This window comes from Lepus europaeus, chromosome 6 (assembly GCF_033115175.1).
Source record: "Lepus europaeus isolate LE1 chromosome 6, mLepTim1.pri, whole genome shotgun sequence".
Classification (NCBI taxonomy): Eukaryota; Metazoa; Chordata; class Mammalia; order Lagomorpha; family Leporidae; genus Lepus; species Lepus europaeus.
In genome coordinates, this window is record NC_084832.1 from 114,067,763 (window position 1) to 114,091,504 (window position 23,742).

General features: G+C 41.6%; 1 protein-coding gene across 5 annotated transcripts in view; it reads right to left on the bottom strand.

Annotated features, from left to right (window-relative positions):
• Nucleotides 1–5,071, bottom strand: part of ABCC9 (ATP binding cassette subfamily C member 9) — a 154,058-nt gene extending 148,987 nt beyond the window's left edge. For 2 of the 5 annotated variants that reach the window (XM_062194923.1, XM_062194919.1), the window contains exons 1-3: nucleotides 4,200–4,374; nucleotides 3,751–3,855; nucleotides 824–879 (exon numbers count right to left, since the gene is read on the bottom strand). The gene's annotated coding sequence lies outside the window, so the exon portion shown is untranslated. Of the gene's footprint in view, nucleotides 1–823; nucleotides 880–3,750; nucleotides 3,856–3,950; nucleotides 4,166–4,195; nucleotides 4,375–4,987 lie in introns of those variants that run through there. The other 3 variants (XM_062194922.1, XM_062194921.1, XM_062194920.1) reach the window with 3 other exon arrangements.
• Nucleotides 5,072–23,742: the final 18,671 nt, after the last annotated feature.

Consider the following 23,742-nt stretch of genomic DNA (forward strand, 5'->3'; position numbering starts at 1 on the left):
ACAAATAAATACATCTTAAAAAAAAAAGAATGCTAACATCAAATATTAAGACAAGTTAAATATAACTCAAGTGACAAGTTAATGAAACTATCAAGGTCTCATAGTCAGAAACATTGTTCAATGAAACGCACTCTACTCAAGTTTTGAAAGACAGGGTGTCTTTCAATTGGAAATCTGTATTATGTTAGAGGAGAAGTAGATGGGTTAGAGAGCAAACAGCAGACCAGATCACACAGTGCTTTGCAGGTCATAGTTCCAACTTCAGCTCCTCTGAGTGAAATGGAGCTCTGGTTGTGAGCTGTGTGCTCTGACTTAGGTTTTGAATGGATCCCTCTCCCTGCTGTGCTGACCACATGGAAGAGCAGTAAGGGTCTCCCCCATCAGATACCATCAGGAAATGCCAGCAAGAGCTTTAGCATTCAGAAAACCTCAACAATGCCTACTGCTCATCTAGCACCTGCTCCATTCTGGACACACTGTATGCATTATCTTTTGTCCTCAGAAAAACCACCTAAGGTTAGTGGTGTCATTTGCAATTCACAGCACAGAATTCAGAGGTTCAGATCAGCTCAGTATTTTGCCAAGCAGTAGAGAAGGTGGGATCCGCATCCATGTGTCTAACTTACAAACTATGTTCTTTTCACTGCATCAGGCAACCCCCAAGCTGGTTTTTAAAGCAAATATCTATTCCTATTCAATCGAATAGCAGTGTCAGAGTTTAATCTCACTAGACTTTGTTGGATTTTTTTTCCCACATTCATGTCACTCTGAATTCTGAGCTCGTTTAAAGGCTGGCAGAAAATCCTATTAACTCACTTAGTACCTTTTGTCTCTTTCCTTTCATTGATGATTAAACAATGGGCATGAGCAAAAGTTCTCCTGGAAAAAAAACAGAGTGTTAGAAACCATTGACTATAGTAGGTTAACTTATCGCAGAATTAAATTTCCAGCAAAGGTGCTATATAACATTACATGGACACACAACTAGCAGCAGAACCTGTGTATTTAAGTCTGAAATGCTGGAATGCTTATATGGAATCCACCCAGAGCATTATTTCTGATAAACCCTTTTTCAATAAATCATTGATATACTGTCTATAGTTGAGATCTTATCTTTTTTAAAAAAAAATTTTTTTTTTGACAGGCAGAGTGGATAGTGAGAGAGAGAGACAGAGAGAAAGGTCTTCCTTTTTGCTGTTGGTTCACCCTCCAATGGCTGCTGCAGCCAGCGCATCTTGCTGATCCGAAGCCAGGAGCCAGGTGCTTCTCCTGGTCTCCCATGCGGGTGCAGGGCCCAAGCACTTAGGCCATCCTCCACTGCCTTCCCGGGCCATAGCAGAGAGCTGGCCTGGAAGAGGGGCAATCGGGATAGAATCCGGCGCCCCAACCGGGACTAGAACCCGGTGTGCCGGCGCCGCAAGGTGGAGGATTAGCCTGTTAAGCTACGGCGCCGGCCGAGATCTTATCTTTTTAAGAAAAAATAAACGTTATAGTTTTACGAAACCCAAGATGAAATCATATACTTGGTAAATCCTTATGAACTGCCATAAAGACTCTAAGTTAAATAAAATCATTGAAAAGAACTTGCAATTTTAAAATAACTGTCTAATGGAAGTGACCAATTCATATTTGTATATTAGATGCATTTCTCCTGAAGTCAGAAAAAAAAAAAAAAAACTGAAACATAACGGTTAGAGGTGTCTGTTACATTCACATTCCACAATGGAGTGCCTGAGTTCAATTTCTTTTTACAGCTCCTGATACCAGATTCCTGTTAATGCAGACCCCAGAAAGCCGTGGTGATGGCTCAAGTACTTGGATTCCTGCCACCCACATGGGAGACTTGGATTGAGTTCCCAGCTCCTGGCTTTGGCCAGGCCAAGTCTCAGCTGTTGTGGGCATTTGGGGAATAAGCCAGAAATCAAGAAAACTCTCTCTCTCTCTCTCTCTCTCTCTCTCTCTCTCTCTCTCTCTCTCTGAATAAGCCAGAAATCAAGAACACACACGCACACACACACACACACTCTCTCTCTACCTAATAAATAACTGAAATTAAAAATACAGCTAGCAATGGAATTTTAAGGACTATTTCCATTAATTAATAGAAATGATAAAAGGCAACTTCAAGTCCCACTCTTTTCTTAAACAAATTTTTTGATTTCTTATTAACATGCAACACTGTACATTTTTATGTGGTACAGTGCAACCAACCTATCACCTACATACATACCTACATACAATCCAGCCAGGCAGCTGGCCCTTCCACTTCCTGACCTTTCTGTGTGGAGCCCTCCAGTTCCTCTCTCTGTAACCCCACGCCTAAGCGAAAAAGATTTAAAATGAATTCTCTTTCAGAATCTCTCAGTTCATATCTCCTCCAGCCCCTACCCTGTCCCTACTCCTGACCACAAGTGTCCTTGTAACTTTTCTTCCACCTCCTCTTTGTCCTTTTCACCTGACCCTTAGCTTTGCTCTCTAATCGATGCCCAACCTCCAGAGACATAGACTAAAGCCAGCCCACCTTCAAACCCAATGGAGGTGACCTTACTTGATAATCATTGTGTTTATTCAACCTGAATGTCTAGCTAATTCTTGAATTTCCAATTGCCACTCACTGTTTCCCTCCCAGAACCCAAGGTAAATTGGCAATGCTTTGGGAACACGATCAATCACTGTTCTTATTGGCTGCATTCCATCATGTGACATCCTTCAGCCCAGCCCCTTCTGGAGCCATGCAGTTCAATTGAGCAGTGACAGAGGCCCAGGAAGAGGGAGAAGAGACCAGACAGGAAGACTGTAACATTGTCCACTCTCAGGGTAAACCCACAGAGGTACGTTCAAGCGTTTATGACAGTCAGTAAGGTTGGAGACCTTGACTGAATTAACTTCAAAGAGTAAAAGTGAAACTCTACTCGTAGGGGTGGTCTACAGAACAGAAAACACGAAGTGAAAATATTTCTTGATGATCTGACTTAGGATTTCATGACAAGAGCAGTGCAATCAGCACTCTATTCCTTATTCATTCAAATGCATTCTATGACGTTCCACACTGCCTAGGACTTAGAAAATCCCGATACAGTTGATGAATACAATAAGTGACCTGCCAGTTCTGCTGGCTTCTTTGTAAGAAAGCAATGATCAATAGCTGGTTTAATTCTAAGAATATATGAAAATCTGAAATCAGGTCCGGCACACCACTGCTTTTTGCCACTCCTCTTTCAGAAGCAAAGTGAACTGAAAGCTACCACTCCCATTTACTGCTCAAAGCGTCAGTTCTGACAGAAGAGCTGAACCAGAGGACTTAGACTACTTTACACGGGAACCCGCCACGTGCAACATCAAAGCGCTCATTCTCACACACACCCTCGACAATTCATTCTGTAGTTGTTTAGACATTGCCTGCATTGTGCTACAGGACAGAAGCGCGGCATTGTACACGCCAGGACTTCATCTAGAGCATTTTCAGGGTGCCGATCTTTACAAACGCTACAGTAACTTTGAAGCCACTCAGTCCGTGGCTCGCAAAATCAGGACTGGATGTCCAGCCGTGATAATTCCAAGTAGGAAATTCGCAGGCAAAAATGCTCACTGACTTCTGATTTAGTGCCTGAACTGAATCCACCCTCTCTCTCTTCAGGGGCTGTAAAGCTCTAGCACACCAAAGGGTTTCCTTAAAATAGCCCGACGCTGCAAGGGGAATTGTTTAGAAATCCCAAACCGAACAAATAAAGCAAAAATTCGGATAAATACCTGGGGCAACACCTTGACAATGCTTCAGACCCCTGCGGACGCTCTTGTGGAACCTTCCAAACATCCACCTCCTACCCCGTCTTGTCAAAGCAGCACGCAGAACTCCTACAAAAGCAAACAGCGACAGGGATCAAGGAGATAGAAACCCACTTCGTGAATAATACAGGAGCCGTAATCCAGGGAGAAAGCAATCAGAACACCTCCTGGCGGGCGGTTCCAGTCCTCTTCCAGCCGGAGCCCTCGGAGTTTTGGAAGTCAAACTGGAAACCTGACTCCAAGCCCTGTCTCCCCGGGCCAGGCCCTGTCCGGTCCCCCCCAGAAATAGCCAAGGGGGAAGGAGCGCCGGCGGCGCCTGGGCTGGCCGCGACGTTCGAGCGAAATCCACGGCTCGCAGCCACTCCTGAAACCTTTTTTAGCGATATTTCATGAAAAGACACGGACTCACTCACTGGCAGGACAGCGCCTTCGACCGCTAGCCGGAACGCGCAGGGCGCCGGAGCGGATTATTTTTAGGGTAGTGGGAGATCAGCTGCTGCCTCCTATCGAGTTTCCAAATTGCACAAACGGCTCTGGGCTGGGGCGGACACGAGGACTGCGCGAGGCAGGAAACTGGGCAGAAGCCCCGCGCGCAACGCCCGAGACCAGGGACCCTCCCCAGCGCCGCAGGGCCCAGCTTCCCGCACCGGAGCCGACCCCCAGGGGATGGTGCGGCCCCGAGCGAGCGTGCTCAGGATCTGAGACTCCGCAGTGCAGGGGCTGAGGGAGTCGGGGCTGCAAACGTCCAAACACGCAAGGTACTCGCCCGGACATTTTTTCCTCCCCGCGCTCTCCAAGCGCCCTTGTATTGGCCACATAAGGAAGCGGGTTCAAGGGGTTCGCTGCGGCCCCCCAGAGCGGACCCGAGCTCCGAAGGGAGGCGGCGGCTGCAGGCCAAGGGCTCGCAGCAGCCAGGCAGGCTCACGCCACGCCGCCGGGGAGACTTGGTGCGTCCTGCCGGCCGCTCCCGAAAGCGGCCCTCGGTTCCCAGGGCAGCGCCAACTGTGCCCCCTTTGCTGGCCACTCCCCTACACCTCCCGCCGGCCTGAGACACCCCCAACTCTCCGCATAACGTATTTAAAAATAGATGACCCGGCAGGAGCTCCGTGGCCAGCCCGGGATGCCAGCCCTGACCAGTGCGCTTAGCCATCCCCTTTGATCAACGCCGAGGGCCAGGACTGAGAAGACATGACATGTGTACCGTTTTCAGCAAGGGTGATCTGATGGGGGAGGGTCCACAGTTCGGGGGCTCCTCCGAGCCTCTACGCACGACCCCTAAGGACAGACCCCGACCGGGAACCCCGGCTTCCCGGCTGCGGAGACCCTGTCTTGGGCGCAGCCCCAGGGGACTTCCCGGCGGGCGCCTCATTCTGGAAAGAGCTCTGTGTTCCCGTTAGAATGCCAGGCCCCCTTCCGTGCCTGGGGTTTGAACCCGTGGCCGCTAGGGGCCCCGGAAGGCGTGCGGTGGGGGAGAGGAGGGGTCTCCCAGACTGCATCGTGGGGCTGTGAACCAGGACGCAGGCGCCTGAGGGCAGACAGAGGGGCTACAGTAAGGGGGACCTGGCCTTGGAGCTGGTAGCCGGGGAGACCCCCGGGGCAGCAGCAGAATGGGGAGTAGAGAGAGGGTCCCAGGGCTTCTGGGGGTGACAGAGCTGGAAACAGGGGCACTCTCATTGTGACCACACAAAATAAAATTGGAGATTTTTAAAAGAATGACTATAATTAAGGTCATTTATAATGATTTTTAAAAATGCTTATTGTACAAACTTTGCAACATGTGAAAAATTATAAGGGAGACCAGCGAGGCCCCCCCAAGCCATGAAGCTACTGAAAACATGGTGGTGTATTTTAAGCAAAGGTCGGTTAATGTCGCAGAGCGGGGAGGCAGCCTCACTGGCATCAAACCTTGGCCCTCGCGAATGACTGGCCAAGTCCCTCAACTTCTAGGCACATCAGCTCCCTTCCCCTGTGCCCTGAGGCGTCACGGGCTGCACGTGGTGCTGAGCGAGGTCATCCCAGTGCAGTCAGAGCATCACTGCCCCTTCCGCACACACCTCAGCCTGTTAGCCTCACTCCGTGTCTCCCGCGTATATTTTAACATCGTTGGCATCACAACATAATTCGTCTCCTCATAGTGCCTTTAAAAATAATTATTTTCAGGTGGTTTTTAGACTCTTAATAGAAATGTTTTAAATGGCTGCATAGTATTCCATGGTGTGACTATATCTGTAAAATCCATTTTCCTATTGTTGGACATGTAGCTGCCAAATTTTGATCCTATGGTGGACTTCTCGGCTTAATTTTATCTTTATGGCAGGAAATTTAATACAAATCCTTTGAAAAGTAATCACATGTTCAAACAGGCTAAATATTTTTAAGGCTGTGGATAAAGTATGTAAAAGTTACTTTTCTAAAAAGTTTGTATTAACTCCCCTTAACTGTATGACATTATTACATTTAATTCTGTAATTTGACAGATAACATGGAATTCCAACATTAATACTCAACATTTCCCAACATTCATCTCTGTGCTTCCCGTAGGTGAGTTTGTTCACATACTTGTCCATGTAACAGGTCTTAATGAAGTTTCTTATCATTTGTGTAAACTTAACAAGGATGTTAATACTGCATCGTATGTGACAAATCTTTTCTCAATTAGTCATTAAAATTGTAGGAATGCTGCCTTTAGAGAATACAGACGTTCTCATTCATCCTTTAACAATGTATTAAAGTGTGCATCATGCGCTAGACACAGAGGGTCCATGATGGCAGCCCTCAAGGTCTCTGCCCTCAAGAGCATTCCACTACAGGAAACTTATTTGTACGTAAATCAACAGCTTTTTATTATTGTCACGTATTCCAATGTTTTGGTTAATCAATATTAACCTTCATTTTTTTAAGGGTCTTTGCTGTTGTTATTTGGTTTGGAAATTTACTTTGGCATGTGTCATGGATGAGACTTTCAGTTAATATTTTATTCATGACACCAACAGCTTTCCCTGAATAACCCTTTCCTTCTAACCTGGCTTGCAATGCCATCTTTATCCCACCAACATACTGATTTCACTGAAAGATCTTGTCTGGTCTCTCTAGTCAGCTCGACTGATCTGGTTTTCAATTTTTTTATTCTATTAAAATTATTACTTATTTGATTACTATAGCTTTAAATTATATTTTAACCCTGGTAGTGCCAGTCCTATTTTTACTCTTTGCAAAATTATCTTAGGTATTCTCTTTTGGAGATTTCATTGGAATTTCATGAAATCTAGAAAGCAATTTACAAAGAAATTTCATGTTTTCATGTTATTGTTAAATTTTATAAAACTATATATTTATTGTAAAGGTTTATCACACAAATTTCATATTTCTGTTTTCACATTTTGTATTGTTAAGAACGTATTACTTGTGTATATTTTCTAGTACATGATATATTTATCTTATGTCCAGATAGTTTACTAACGTTTCTCAATAATCCCAGTAATGGCCAGCGCTGCTGCTCACTTGACTAATCCTCCGCCTGCGGCGCCGGCACCCCGGGTTCTAGTCCTGGTTGGAGTGCCGGACTCTGTCCCGGTTGCTCCTCTTCCAGTCCAGCTCTCTGCTGTAGCCTGGGAAGGCAGTGGAGGATGGCCCAAGTGCTTGGGCCCTGCACCTGAATGGGAGACCAGGAGAAGCACCTGGCTCCTGGCTTCAGATAGGCGCAGCACGCCAGCCATGGCGGCCATTTGGGGAATGAACCAACGGAAGGAAGACCTTTCTCTCTAACCCTGCCTGTCAAAAAATAATAATAATATTAATAATCCCAGTACTGTCACCACGTTACCATCACTATCTGTATATAGTGATCCACTTCTTTCCCAATTTAAAATATAATTTTTATGTTGTCTCCATTATCACCTCTGAATTCCAGAATGATAATAACGATGAAGATAAAGTATCCTTCCTCCTGTCAGAAACATATACAATATAAAGTCAATATTTTTAACTGTAATTTACATGACACATTGTATGCACAAAATTCAAGGCATTCTGGCATAATCATTATTTACAAAAAATTATAGAATATGTATGTCTCCCTAGGAAATTCTTTGACTAGTCAATCTAACTATCACCATCTAGGGCAACCACTGATGGGATATCTATCACTAAAGATTAGTTCACAAATGTTACATCCATGGAGTCATACAGTACATACTCCTTTATGTGTGGCTTTTTGGCTAAACAGCTTTTTGAGATTCATCCATGGTGTTGTATGTATTGATGCCTTATTCTTTGATGATGAAAAATTGCATTATATGAATAGAGCATAATCTGTTTGTGACTCACTTGTCTGTAAACATTTAGATTCTTTTTAGCTTTCAGGGTGATGACTAAAGCTTCAGTGAACAGTTTTGTATGCATAGCTTTTCCCTTTGTATTGCTTAAGTGCCAACCAGTGGGTTTGCTAAGTCATGTGGCAATTATACACCTAACTTTGCAGAAATTATGAAAATATTCTCCAAAGTTATAAAAGCATTTTACATTTCTTCTACAAATGTTTAACCATTTTAGTTCCATTATCTTGCCAATAGTTAGCATTTTTTTTTTTATTTTAGTCCTTCTACTGGATATGAACAAGTTCTGGAATATGCTTTTAATTTGAAGTTGCTTTGTGACTAATGATTCTGAGCATAGATTTTCATGTGCTTATTGTAATCCATTTATCTTCTTATGGAAGTCAGAACTCTAACGTGATTTACGTGAGCTTCGTGATGCTTTATTGTCATCATCACATGATAGTAATTATGTTTACATGGCAAAGAGATTTTGAAGATGATATTAGGGTTACTAATTAGTTGACTTTAAAACAGGCAGATTAGGAGTGACTTCTACAAGCTGGTAGAATAGAAGGAACTAGCCTTAATCTCCCCAGACTAAAATAAATAAATATATATATATATATATATATATATATATATATGCAGCTATCCACCTATAAACATAGTCCTGAGAGAGCTCAGAAATCCAAGTAAGAACTTGTAGCATCAACACAGTGGATCACAAAAAGGATATTAACTACAACCTATCCCCCATAAAAACAAACAATAGCAACACTAGCACCCTATATGGATACCAGTTCAAGGCCTGACTGCTCCACTTCCAATCCAGCTCTCTGCTAATGTGCCTGGGAAAGGAGTAGAAGATGGCACAAGTCCTTGGGCCCCTGCCACACATGTGGGAGACCCAGAAAAAAACTCTTGATTCCTGGCTTCACACTGGCCCTGCTCTAGCCCTCGTGACCATTTGGGGAATGAACCAGCAAATGAAGATATCTTTCCCTGCCATTCTGTAAATCTTCCTTTCAAATAAATTAATTAAAAAAAACAACTGGATAACCGTGCACTAGCAAAATAAAGGAGAATAACTGCACAGAGGAGCCTCTGGGAATTTTGGCTTAGCAATGCTTACAGATGGTCAGGAACAAAGAAAGGCAGGAGCTATCCCAATCAGCTACACAGTGGATGACCTCAGTCCACAGCAGCTGGCTCCTTGCAGGATCCCAGTAGGCTTAGCACTGAGGACCTCAGCACCATCCACAGCAGACAGCCTGCAGCGCTTATTGGCACTCAGTAGAACAGCCTGCTTCAGAAGGTACTCTCAAGTAGCCCACAGCCATGGCTGCTATAGACATTGCTCAACACACCCTCAGGGGATGTGGTTTTGTGTTGAAGACCAGGGCTGCATTTGTCTTACAGATATTGAGAAAATTCTAATATTCACATGGAGTTACAAAAGAACCCCATAACCAAAGCAATATTTAGAAAGAACAACAAAGCTAGAGGCATCACATTTCATGACTTCCAGGCATATTACAAAATTATCATAAAGCAAAGAATATAGTTCAGGCATATGGACAGACATGGGTCAATGGAACAGAGTCTAGAAATAAACCGAAATGTTTCCAGTCAATGGACCTCTGACAAAGGTGTAAGATCACACAACAGGGGAAGTTTATTTAATAAGTGGTGTTAGTAACACTAGATGCCCATATCCAAAAAACTAACACTAGGCTCCAATGTCACACATAGACAAAAAATAAGTTCAAAGTGTATTGAATTCTAAATGCCAGGCATGGAACTATAAAAATACTTCAAGAAAACAGAGGAGAATCTTCTTAACGTTGCTTTTTTTCTATTATCACCAAAAGCACAGGCAACAAAACCAAAAGCAAACAAGTAATACAACATCAAACTAAAAATCTTCTGCACAAAAAAGTTCAACAGTCAACAAGATCAAGATGCACCTTACAGAATTAGTGAAAATATTTGTGCAGAAAGGGACTTCTTTAGCACTGTTAGTGGAAAAATACAGTCATTATGGACAAGTGTGGAGCATCCTTGAAAAATTAAAAATAGAACTATCACATAATCCAGCCATCTCATTTTTGAGTATAAATCCAAAGGAAACAAAAAATCAGTGTCGTGGAGAGACAATACCTGCATTCTCATGTTCACTGCAACACTATCTACAATGATCAAGCTATAGAAGCAACTTCAGTGTCCACTGACAGAAAAATGGATAATGAGAATGTGGCCTATTTGTAACATTACATATTTAATCACTGATCTATAATACATACTTATTTTATTAAACTATTAGGTTAGTAAGTATTTAATTATTTAGGCATGATATAATATTATATGTACACACAATGGAGTATTATTCAAAGATAAAAACAAGGAAATCCTATAATTCACAACTACAAGGTGGAGGAATATAGAGGGAAATGTGCTAATCATAAAAAGCCAAAGACAGATAAATAATGTATGATACCTAAGCAGACACTTTGTTAAATCCAAAAAGAAAAAAAAAGCAAAATTCAGAGATACAGAGCAGAGTTTGGTGGCTAAGGTGTAGAGGGGTGGGAAGGAGAGAGGTTGCTCAAATGTTACATACCTTCAGTTTTAAGGTGAATAAATCTTGAGGACATACCCTACAGCATGATGACCACAGTTGATAATACCATATAGCAAACTTGAAATTTGCTGAGTACAGATCTTGAGTGTTCTCACCATAAGGAAAAAAATAAAGTAACTATGTGAGGCGATAGAGGCATTGAATAGCTTGAATAGGGTCACCATTCAAATCATTGTGCTGTACATGTGAAATATGTATGCTTTTATATTTACTTAATTGATCTTAAAGGCAGAGAGACAGATGAATTAAGACCTCCTACCTATTGGTGCAATCCCCAAATGCCTACAACAGCTGGGCCAGGCCAAACACAAAAGCTAGGAAATTAATCCACATCTCCTGCATAGGAGGCATGGACCCAGAGTGTGATTAGCAGGAATCTTCGATCAGGAGCATCCACAATTCTAATAAGACCTAATAATCTAACAAAATACATAAGTAACACAAACAAGTAAGCTAGATTATTCAGATAGGCCTAACGTAAACACATGAACACTATACAAGCAGGGTTTTCTCAGGCTACTGGTAGAAGAGAAAGTGAAATGTGAACATGGATAAATATTTGATCTGAGGGTTAAGAGGACCAAGGGCAAAGAATTCAGAGTGGCCTCAGGAACCCAACCATGGTCCCCCAACAGCCAACTGAGAGAAAATCGGGACTTCATTCCTATAACCACAACAAACAACCTGAATGAACTTAAAAGTGGATTTTCCAACTCAAAAATGAACCCTACGAGTAAGAACTCATACTCGTCAATATCTTGATTTTTGCTTCAGAGACCCTAAGCAAAGCACCCAGTCTGGCCCACCTGACTTCCGATCTGAAGAACCAAGACATAATCAGTGGGTGTAGTCATACACCCCCTCAGTTTATGGCAATATATTACAAAACAACAGAAAACTAATGCACTTCTTTTGTGAAGTGTCTGTTCAGGCTTTTGGTCATTTTGTTCATATGTTACCTTTATTTTTGTATTACTGAACTGTAACTTTCTTCCTATATTTTGAATATCCAGTTGCTAGCCATATATACTCAAAATACTCCTTGCCTGCTAATGACTTGCATTTTCATTTTCCTGTTGCTGTCTTTAAAATGTTTTAACTCTGATCAATTCCAATTACCAGTTTCCATTTCTTTCATAATTAATGCATTAACTTTCCTAAGAAATCTTTGTCTATCACACCATCATGAATAGTTTCTCCTCCATCTATTTCTAGAAATATATGGTCATACAATTTCTTCTGAAGTTAATTTTATCAGTTTCTCTGAGTTTACTTTTTTGTATGATATAGACTGGAGTTTTTTTTAAATGGACAAATTTAACTATTCCCCATTGAATTACCTTACCATCTCTGTCAAAAATAATTTAACCATAGTGTAGATTTACTCTTAAACTTCACATTCTATTCTACTTATCCCCACTAGTCTTTTGTCTTTGTCATTTTATAGTAAGTCTTGAAATCAGAAAGTCTGATTTATACAAATCTGATCTTCATTTTCAAGATTTGAACTGCTCAATGAACCTTTCATTTTCTTATAAATTTTAACATTAGCCTTTAATTTCTACAAAATTCTACTGAAAATTTGATTGTGACTGTATTGAATCTACAAGTCAACTTGTAGAAAACTGGAATCATAATAACATTACATCTTCGCAATCACTGAGCACACCATACCTCTCTATTTAATCCAAGTCCTCTTTTATCTGTCAAATAAATTTTTTCAATGAATAGATCTTACCTACAGGCCACTAAGTCAATCCTAACATTTTATGATTTGATGTTATTGTGAATGATTTTTAAAATCATTTTTAAAATCATCTAATTGTTCACTAATGTTCTATAGAAATGTCTTTGTATCTGGCAACATTGCTAAGTTTATTTATAAATTCTAGTACTTCTGTAAAGATTTATGTTCATGATCATGTCATTTTTAATTGAAGCCTTAATTCTTTCTTCCATATCTGTATTCTATCACTTTTTTTTTTTTTTACCTTATTGCACCAGTGAGCATATCCAGTAGGGTGTTAAACAGGAAGAATAAAGGTGATCTTCATTGACTTAGTCTCAGTCTGAGTGTGGAAGGACTTAGTCTTTGTCAAAAAATGTAAGTCATGTGCAAGCTTTGAATAGACCATCTGTATCAGATCATGGGCATTTTCTGCTATTCAGAGTTTGCTGAAAGAAATTATTATTATGAGCGGAGGTTGAATTTTGTCAAGTGTTTTTTCTGCATCTATTGTTCAGATCACATTTTTCTCCTTTATCCTCTTAATAAACCAAACTAAGCTGTTAAACCAGATAAAGTCAAGGATAAATTTCCCAAGGTCATGCAATATTTATCTATCTTCAGATTCGACTTACAAATGTATTATTTAGAATGTTTACATATTTCTTAATGAAGGACATCTGTCCAGTTTTTTGTTGTTGTTGTTTTGGGGGGAGTTTATGGACTCTTTGTTTTTGGTTTTATGTTGGAATTTTGCTGACCTTATAAAATGAATTCAGAGCAGTTCTCTTGTCTTTTTCTAAAATAATTTTTTAAAAATATTATTTATTCTTTAAATTTTGGTTAGAATTCAGTGTTGAACTCATGTGGGCCTAGAGTTTTCCATGGAGAACTGCTTTTATTTAACAACATATTTTCTTTATTAGATAAGTAAATACTCAGATTTTTGGTTTCTCCTTGTGTTAGTTTAAATATCCTATGGTTTTTTAGAAAATATTTATCTGAAATGTAGAAAGAAACAAAAAAAGGACCCTTCTGTCTACTAGTTGACATTCCTAATGACCACAAGAGCTGAGGGTGGGCCATGGGATTGAGCTTACCTGTTCAATTCCCACATCAGAGGAGGCTACTGTCAAACCCATTGTGTGTGCATCACAAATAATGAACCTGCACAAGTAACAAACAAGGGGATTTAAAATATTTGTAACATAAAGGAAGCTAGGCTGACCTCAACATTCTTCAAATGTACTAAGGACAGCGATTTTTAGAAAATACGAATGTTCCCGCTGTTATTTACACTTTTGTCATTTATATCAGTTATATATTACAACATGTGTCTCAGTCTCGGTCTTTTTCTGAGACACCTGTTGTATTATATTTATTCATTTTTCTCAGTTATTATAAAAACTTATAAGTAAACACAATACAAATCTCTTTTTGAGCTCTGCAACTATGTCTTCTTCAACCCTGTTGTTTTAATATCTACTGCATTATCTGGAAAGTCAATCAATGAATATGAGTTCAAGTGGAATCTGAGTTTCCCCCACAATTGTCCTTCCTTTAGATTTGATTTGCTATGGTTTAATAAAGGCCAAGTGATTCAGAAAGGAATAGAATGTGGAAGTATATCCCTGTGGGACGGCAAGGAACTGTGTTCCATGTGTCCAAGTGTCTGTGCTTTGTAGCATAGGCTCCTGCAACTGGAGGGTTCCCAACGACCATACTGACCAACGTTCAGGTGCCTCTCCGTGAACAATCGGGCATCAGGAAGCAACAGCATCCAAGTGCCCACTGATTTCATACCTAGAGTACAGCCACATGTTCTGTTCGTTGGTTTTTGGTAAATCTTCATGATTATGGCTTCATGAACATTGGTTTCTTTGACCCAGGCAAATCCAGATATGACGTTCACTTCTTGTCACAAGTTCAGTATTGACCTGGTGGGACAGCAGAAGAGGGGAGTGAGGGAACCTTCCATGCAAATGACATCAAGTAGTAAAAGTCATGTACATGGCCCCTTCAATGTGCACAGTAGAACAACTTCTTCCAGCCAGGCTTAAAAGATGTTATGTTAAGAGATAACAGCTGCGGAATCTGTTTCAACTGTTAGACTTCACAGGTAGAATGAGCCACGCACTGGCCACATTCAGTGGCATTGCTTTGAAGATCATTTGCTTCAAGTTAAGGTCTTCAACACCAGCTGTGAAGGTAACATAAATCAATTCTGAACTCTCCGCAGCTTACCTGTTCAATTCCCACATCAGAGGAAGCCACTGTCAACCCATTGTGTGCATCACAAATAATGAACTTGCACAAGTAACAAAGGCATTTAAAATATTTATAAAATAAAGGAAGCTAGGCTGACCTCGACATTCTTCAAATGTACTAAGGACAGCGATTTTTAGAAAATATGAATACTCCCACTGTTATTTACATTTTTGTCAGTTAAATCAAATTTTGGTGGTAAATCAAATACCTCAATAAACTGCACATTTTTATTTATTCAGACTAAAAATAGTGAACCAATTTTCACTTCTAATAAAAATAAATGAATCTAGGTTTTTGAAAATGTGGGTATTATTTGCATTACATGATCTACATTTGGAGTCTTTGATAGTATTTCATCAGAAATGTTAAGATAAACATTTCAAGGGTGTTAATTACATGAATCAAAAAACTAAACTATCTTAGGTACTGCAACTGAAACATTAATTCTTGATATGCTATTTACAAATATTACTCACATAGTCTGTTAAACTACTATTAAACTAATTAGCAACAAAAGTTATGTAATAGCTTTTTCCTTCATAAAATTTTCAGTTCTTTTCATCAAAACTGGACCTTCCTCTAACACATTCAAATGTTTAAGAATTTATAGGAAGAATTCTAAAAGTAACTTCTCATTGATGCTTGCTAGTATAATTGCCCAAATTTTAGAAAAGATATTTAAACAAGTTTAACACTACTTTTGGCCCTTTCCTAGATTCATCTAGGTATATATAAAACTCCAGGTGTGTATTTTGTGCATATGTGCTTTTTTATACCATGCACGTCACACACAGCTGGTAAAATTAAACTGAGTATTTAAGGCAGTTTTCTGTGTAGCCAACCAGGCCTTAGATTCAGGGTATAGGAGAAGCAAATGGATAAAAAGATATTTCCACAACCCCTTCCAACTTTCTACTTGAACTCCTAACACAAGCTTATGATTATAAATGAATTCAAAGTTTGTCACTGCAAAAATTGAAAGAAAAAGAAGGAAGATGAAGACTGGGAAAGAGGAAGGGAGGAAGGGAGGGCAAGAAGTATCATTATGTTCTTAAACCTGCATATACAAAATATATAAAATCTGTTCTCTTTACATGAATAAATAAATACAGGAAAATAAACATACTTTCATCAGGAAAAACAAACAAATGAAAAAAAAAAGACCATTCTCGGGGTTGGTGCTGTGGCAATAGTACGTTAAGCTGTCGCCTTCAACACCAGCATCCCCTATAGGTACCAGTTCACTTCCTGGCTGTTCCACTTCTTATCCAGCTCCCTGGCCATGTGCCTAGGAGAGCAGCAGAGGATGGCCCAAGTATTTGGGGCCTTGCACCCAAATGGGAGACCAGAATGAGCTCCTGGTTCCTGGCTTTGGACTGGCCCAACTCCAGCCATTGTGACCATTTGGAAAGTGAGCCAGTGGATGGAAGATCTCTGTCTGTCTCTCTTCCTACCTGTAACTCCACCACTAAATAAATAAATAAATCCTAAAAAAAAAAAAAAGTCATTCTTGCACTGCCAGTGCTCAGAGGCCACAAGCCAAGAGCACTGTCTAAGTCAGGAATCCATCACTGGTTTCAGTGAAGATGGTATCCGCTCACTAACAACAGCCAAGCGCTCACAGTCAGGCAGCTCCCTGGCAGAGCAGGGACGACAGCACTATTGCATCTGCTTGGTAAATACATCCATGCAGGCTGCACTAACGCATCTCCACCTCCCGTATGTCTCCCTCCCCAACATTTGAGAAGGAATGTACACCTCTGTGGACTTAGCATTTTAACCCCAACAAGTACACCTCAGATCAAAATTTCTTGTCATCCTGTTTTTCAGTTTAAAAACACATGTAGAATTCACTCTTTGGCCTATAATTCACCATCATCCTCACTGAAGAAACGTGTTTGTTTTCTAATCAGAATTTCCTAGCATCTGACATTCTGCCTAAATGTAATAAATATCCATTGATGACTGAATCTGTCAAGGTTGCCTTGAGTGTGGAAAAAAAATGCGTCTTTTTGTCTTGAGCTCAAATCAGTGCACCAGGACATCTATCATGCTTACTCTGCTGTGTCAGTTCTCTAATGTTCACACCCCAATTTACAACCATGGTGGCATAATGGCCTCATATCTGCATGTTTACCTGGATAACTTCCAGAAATACTTTTAAATGCAGGTGATGATGCTGAGTGATGGTGCCAAGTAGGTCTTGGATCAAGGTAGACGTAGCTTAGCTTTGATCTTTGTTTCTATACACAGTTGGCCATCCACTAGGGAAATTACCATCTTGACAGTCAAACACCAGCTTTCGATGAACATGTGGTTAATGCTTCAATTCATTCTGCAGATCATTTCAGTACTTTTTTTCCACACTCTGAAGTTGAAAACTGAAGCCGCCATCATCACTTATCAATAACTTAAGCAAAAATTCAAACTGTGAGGAAATGACACCATATGGCATATAATGTTGTAGAAGGAGCTAAAAGGGTAGAAAACCTTCTTATCTTGTGTGTGTGTGGAGACACAAGGATTCCCTACTGTATTTGCTATGTTTGGGATAATAGTTGGGATACAGACTTTACCAAAGGCCCACGTATAAAAGGTTTGGTCCCTATAGTTTTATGTTCATGATATAAAAAGAAATTTCAGCCAATCATGGTGTTTGAGGGTGGGACACTTAGGAGGTAACTGGATTGTATTGGGTCACTAGGGCAGAGCCCCATGACTAAATTCTGGCGACTTTATAAAGGACCACAGACAGGGACACATACGTGCTGCTGTTTGCCACTTGATGCTCTCTGCTATGTTGTGACTTGGCCAACAAGAACATCCTCTCCTCTGTCTTTCAAGTACTTTATACAACAAATATTTAATTAAAATAAGAAGTTTATAGTATTGGGGTACCCTGCAGGAAAAACAAAATTTTTAACTATCCAGAGTATAGCTCTTCTATCCCTCTGCATCTTTCCCACTCCTCAACTGGTTCCACCTCCCAACTTCTCTCTTTATTTGCACTGGTAACTCAAACTTCAGGCCTTGCTGGCTGTTAGCCTTGAACCCACACTCATTTTTTTCTGACCTTTCCTCTCTCCATTCTCAGTTATTTTTAAAAATATTTATTTGAAACAGTTACAGAAAGGGAGATGGAGAGAGAGAGAGAGAAAGAGAGAGAGAGACAGAGACAGAGACAGAGTTAGCTTCCACCCACTGGTTCACTCCCCAAAAGGCCACAATGTCTGGAGCTGAGCTGATCAAGAGCAAGGAGTTTCCTACAGGTCTCCCACATTTGTTCAGGGGCCCAAGGCCTTGGTCCATCCTCTGCTGCTTTCCTAGAGACACCAGCAGGGAGCTGGATTGGAAGTAGAGGAGCCAGGACTCAAACCAGTGCCCATATGGAATGCGTGCACTGCAAGCCAGGATTTTAACCTACTGCACTACAGTGCCAGTCCCATTCACAATTATTAAATCATTTGTATTGCACTCAGCAAAGCCTTGCCTCCAGCTCTCTCCCTTTGCTTTGTCCCCAACCTCCCTTCCCTACCTTAGATTCTCACTGGTTATTGGATCAACCTTATAATTAATCTCCAGCCAAATGAACCATTTTATATATACGTATTATTTTTCTAAAATACATCTACAATTACAGGTCTACCACACACAAAACTCCCGTGAGCATTGGTGTTGTCACTCTGCCATTTAAATTACTCACCAAAGTTTGCCTCATACCAAATTCTACTACATACCTACCTGATGCACCCCTGCTCCAACTACTCAAGTATCCTCACTTTGGCTCGTCCATCTGCCTCAATAATCTTTGGTGGTTTTTTACCTCTGAATTGTGTCCTGTGTCACAGCTCTTCTCAGATGCTTCATTTTCTGCATCATTCAAATACAGATTTAGTAGTGTCAGCCACTCGTGGCAGAAATTAAAGTGATGCTTCACCCTTTCTTTTTGGAATTGCTGCACCACCAGCAGCGTGGATTTGCAGGGGCTGGTGTTGTGGTGCAGGCGGTTAAGCCACAGTTTCCTTTGCCAGCATCCGATAGAGTCCAGGCTGCTACATTTCCCATTTAGCTCCCTGCTACTGTGCCTGGGAAATTAGCAGGAGACCCAGTCCTCGGGCCCCTGCCACCCACATGGGAGACCTGGATGGAGTTCCTGGCTCCTGGGTTCACCCTTGTCCAACCCTGGACATTGTGACCATTTGGGGAGTGAACCAGTGGACAGAGATTCTGTTTTTCCCTCTCTGTAAATTTGCCTTTCAAATAAATAAAATCAATCTTTAAAAAAATACATGGATTTACAGTACTTTCCCATGCAGCCTCGGATCGGCTTCCAGGCAGCAGACTCCTCACCCATCAAGACAGCCTGGAAGGCAGCTGTCTTCCTGGCTGAAACTCCTTTACTCCCTTCAAATACAAAGCATAGCTCACCCCACAGGATAGCAACAACAACAAGAAAGCCAGTGGACTCCCATCAAGCAAGCAGTCTCCCACCATATTGCACACTGTCTTGGCTCCCAAAGACGCACAGCAACTTCCACGGAGAAGTAGATATTCCCCTTCCCTCAAGTCTCTTTTAAATGATAGTGCAGATCGCAGTCACGGGAAACATGGATATGAATGGCCATTAGCAGTGTTTCTGGAGAAATTATCAGGCAGGATACTAGTGGGCTTGAGTCCAATAGCATTCTGAGCCCAGTGTATTGGTTTTATTATTTTTATTTGCTTGAAAGACAGAAGGGGCTGGCACCCTGGCATAGTAGGTTAAGCCTCCACCTGTGTCACCAGCATCCCGTATCGGTGCAGGTTTGAGTCCCAGCTGCTCCACTTCCAATCCAGCTCCCTGCTAGTTGTGCCTGGGAAAGAAGCAGAGGAGGCCCAAGTTCCTGGAACTCTGCACTCACATGGGAGACCCAGTAGAAGCTCCTGGCTTCGGATCAACTCAGCTATGGCAGTTGTAGCCATCTGGGAAGTGAACCAGTGGACGGAAGACCTCTCTGTCTCTCCCTCTTTCCCTAACTCTGCCTCTCAAGTAAATAAACAAATCTTTAAAAAAGAAAAGAAAAATAAACAGACAGAGAGTAACCACCTGCTAGTTCATTCTCCACAAGAGCCAGGGTCAGGCTGGCATTGAAGCCATGAAGTGGGAGCTCAATTCAGAATGCCCACAGAGGTGGCAGGGACCCAGTTACTTGAGCAATCGCCTACCGCCTCCCATGGCGTGCATTAGAAGGAAGCCGAAATGAGGAGTGGAGGCAAGACTCGAAACCAGGCATTCGGATACAGGATGCAGGTGTCCCTAGCAGCATCTTAACCACTAGGACAAACGTCCGTTCCAGTAAATTGTTCCAAAAGCAGTGAACTTTATTCTGAATCATATTATAGTTATGTCAGTCTAGCAGTACGAACTGGAGAAGCTTCCCCAATGATCACAGTTGGTAGAAACGAAAGATATTCATAATATTTATACAGAACAGAAAACTCAAATAAGATTTACATTCCCATTGTCATGTCTCCATTCAGTCTGCAAAGGACAGAGGAATCCACATGCATTTAATACTGAATATTCAGAAGTTCCTACTGAGGATGTGAATACAGATGGGCTTCCTAAGGAAACGCTATAAAAGGACTTAAGGTTAAAGTCAAAATAAACAACAACAAAAAATGACGTTGTTCCTGGAATAGCAGATCACAGAGGCTAATCTGGGAAATAGGTCCTGAGGGCATTTAATAAGTTTAGATAAGCACTGAAAGTTACACTGCTCAGTCACGTAGTAACAATTTTTTGTTCTGTTGCAAATGTGAACGGTTTCAAGAGTGCACTTCCTTTTTCAATGATTCATTTTGGAAAACAGACAGCCGTCTGAAGTCAGAGAAAGTCCAGTCCATCACGTCTTGATGAAAATCAACAGGATAATGTTTCCAGTTCTTTCAGCCACAAACAAAGCATTTATTTCTTGAAAGAAAAATATTAAGACTTGAGTGAGTTTATTCTTTCCACAAATGTTTGGAAGGCTACTAACTGCCTCAAGGGTGAAAGGAGAAAATAGCATTAAATAACAGAGTTCTTATCTTCCTACAATTTTTAACAGGGAAGAAAACCATTAATAACAACATTTTAAAAATTAAAATTGTATTAAGTACCATAAGGAGAAAGTGTGCAATGAGACTGTAACCTTGCAAGATCAGATCCAACTGGCAAAGTTTTCTTATGGAGAGGACATTTCCTTTTTTTTTGGACGGGCAGAGTTAGACAGTGAGAGAGTGAGAGAGAGAGAGAGAGAGAGGTCTTCCTTTTTCCGTTGGTTCACTCCCCAAATGGACGCTACAGCTGGTGTGCTACGCCGATCTGAAGCCAGGAGCCAGGTGCTTCCTCCTGGTCTCCCATGCCGGTGCAGGGCCCAAGGACTTGGGCCATCCTCCACTGCCTGCCTGGGCCCCAGCGGAGAGCTGGACTGGAAGAGGAGCAACCAGGACAGAATCCGGCACCCCAGCCGCGACTAGAACCAGGGGTGCCAGCACCGCAGGCAGAGGATTAGCCAAGTGAGCCGCGGCACCGGCCTGGAGATGACATTTCAACTATAGCTTGGAAGATAAGAAGGAATAATCCAAGTGAAAGATAAGAGGACTTGGGGAAGATAGTCACACTATGCCCAGAGAACTTGTGCAAAGGCCCTGTGATAACAGGGGCTCCGTGTCTTTAAAGCAGCAATGAAGGGCAGTGGCTGAAGCTTGGTACAATGGAGAGAGAGGTAAAAAGACACATAAGGATGTCATGCAACGTTGCATAAAAGCTGCCACCCACAGTGCCAGCATCCCACATGGGCCCCAGTTTGAGTGCCAAAGCGGCTCCACTTCCGCTCTTTCCAGCTCTTTACTAATGTGCCTGGGGAAACAGCAGAAGATGGCCAAAGTCCTTGGGCCCCTGCACCCACATGGGAGACCTGGAAGAAGCTCCTGGCTCCCGGTTTCAGATTGGCCCAACTCTGGCCATTGGGAAAGTGAAACAGCAGATGGAAGAGCTCTCCCTCTCTCTCTCAATATAACTCTGCTTTTCAAATACATAAATAAATCTTAAAAAAGAGAGAGAGAGAGAGACTTAAGAGTCGGTGCTTTGGTAATAATGAAGATCTTGAATTTTAGTGTAAAGCCAATATATGTCCACCTAACAGATGAACATTTCATTTGATAGAAGCTTATACATGCATCTTTTACACAACTACTTTCTAGTATTGAATTTCCTTTTGATACTTTACTAAGAATGCACTACCTTAAATAGCTGAAACACCTTCCTTCATTCAACGCTATATTAATACAGAGACAGCATTTCAGACACAAATGCAATGCAAACAGTCGCACATGAGTTAGCCCTTGCACTGTAACCTCCGGTGTGCCTTTTCCCATACACTTCTGCTTCAAAAAAATATATTCATTTATTAAGTAGGGTGATACTCTCTCAAAAATAAAGTTCAAAGCCTTATTTTTTCATTTCCACTATAACTCAAGGCTTCTGTTGCTGAGGGACAGATGGCTTCCCTCCTTGGGATGACTCAGGGCCTCAGGTTTCCTCCAGCGGTCAGCTCTGCTCTCCCCCGGGACGATGGTTCCCAAGCTTCGTGCACATTACAATCACTTGGGAATTCGCAAAGTTTGACGCAGAGGTTATACCGCCTATGAAGTTCTGTGGGTTTTTTTTTTTTTGAGACTCTACTTTAATTTTACTTTTCCATTATTGAGAGTATACGTATTTCACGTTTACAGATTTAGGCACACAGTGGCACTTCCCACCCCGCCCTCTCCTCCCCTCCCCTCCTGCTCACACTCCCACCCTTCTTCCTCCTCCCTCTCTTATCCTCATTCTCCATTTTCTCGAAGATCTATTTTCAGTTTTCTTTATACTCATAAAGTTAACCCTACGCTAAGTAAAGAGTTCAACAAACGTTATGAATGAAAAAAAAAAAAAAACAAAAAACCACTATTCCTCACCAGTAGAGACAAGGGCTATAAGCCATCATCGAATCTCAAAATGTCCATGAATTACACCAGAATGTCTGGGTTAGGAGTGTGGCATCCATGTAAGCACAGGGAAGAGCGTGAAGTAGGCGCACACGCCCCCAGACACCATGTCTCTGACGCGACAGGTATTCCACTGGGGTGAGCTAGACACACAGTTATGCTTCTCTGTGAATGAAGCCAGAAGACATAATTGGGCTGTGTGTCCAAGACAAAGGAACAACTCGAAGTCAAAAAAAACATAAGGAAGAGTTCCTGTGTTGCTGTTTTTTTTTTCTCACGTGACTATTGAATGTGACTTTTAAATGTTTAAAAAATATTTGGAATACGTTTTGTTTTCTCTAGGGTTGGCACCCAGATGCTCATCAGTGAATGTTTTTAAGTTTTGTCATATATTAGTTCATATGTAAATAGTCACTCCGAATGCTGAGTGATGATCTCGTGAGATGTGAAACCACGCATTTAAAAGCAAGGATGAATTTTGGGGTGGGAAATCTTCCTGATACACACTCATCTGTGTAAGCAGTGCATGTTTGCCACTGTTTTTTTCAAAAATTCACCTGTAGTGGACTATCTCAACAGAAGTTTTCACTAAGACCAACAGATACAGGGTATCGCAATGAGGCAGAATGAAATTGAGGTGGCCAAAACTAATTAGTTAATTCACAGTCTCCTTGACCACAAGGAAACAAATCAGAGAAATAAGTAGAGAATGATCTCTGGAGGGGATTATGAAGAGAGGACTTAAGTAGAGCTCTCCCAAAGGTGAAGAGCTGGGAGAAGTGTTCTCCTCACCCACACAACGTGAGAGGGGATTTCTGGAGGCCAGCTGATGTCCTTAGCACACGTCTTCAGCAATTTCAGAGACAAAGTGGACAAACGTTACAATATGCTCAAGATATCTGAAGGGTGAGTGGCTGGACCAAGGAATATTGTTTGGGAAGGACTCTCTCTTCACTCCCATCCGTGTGCTTGTTTTATGTTTTTGAAAGGCA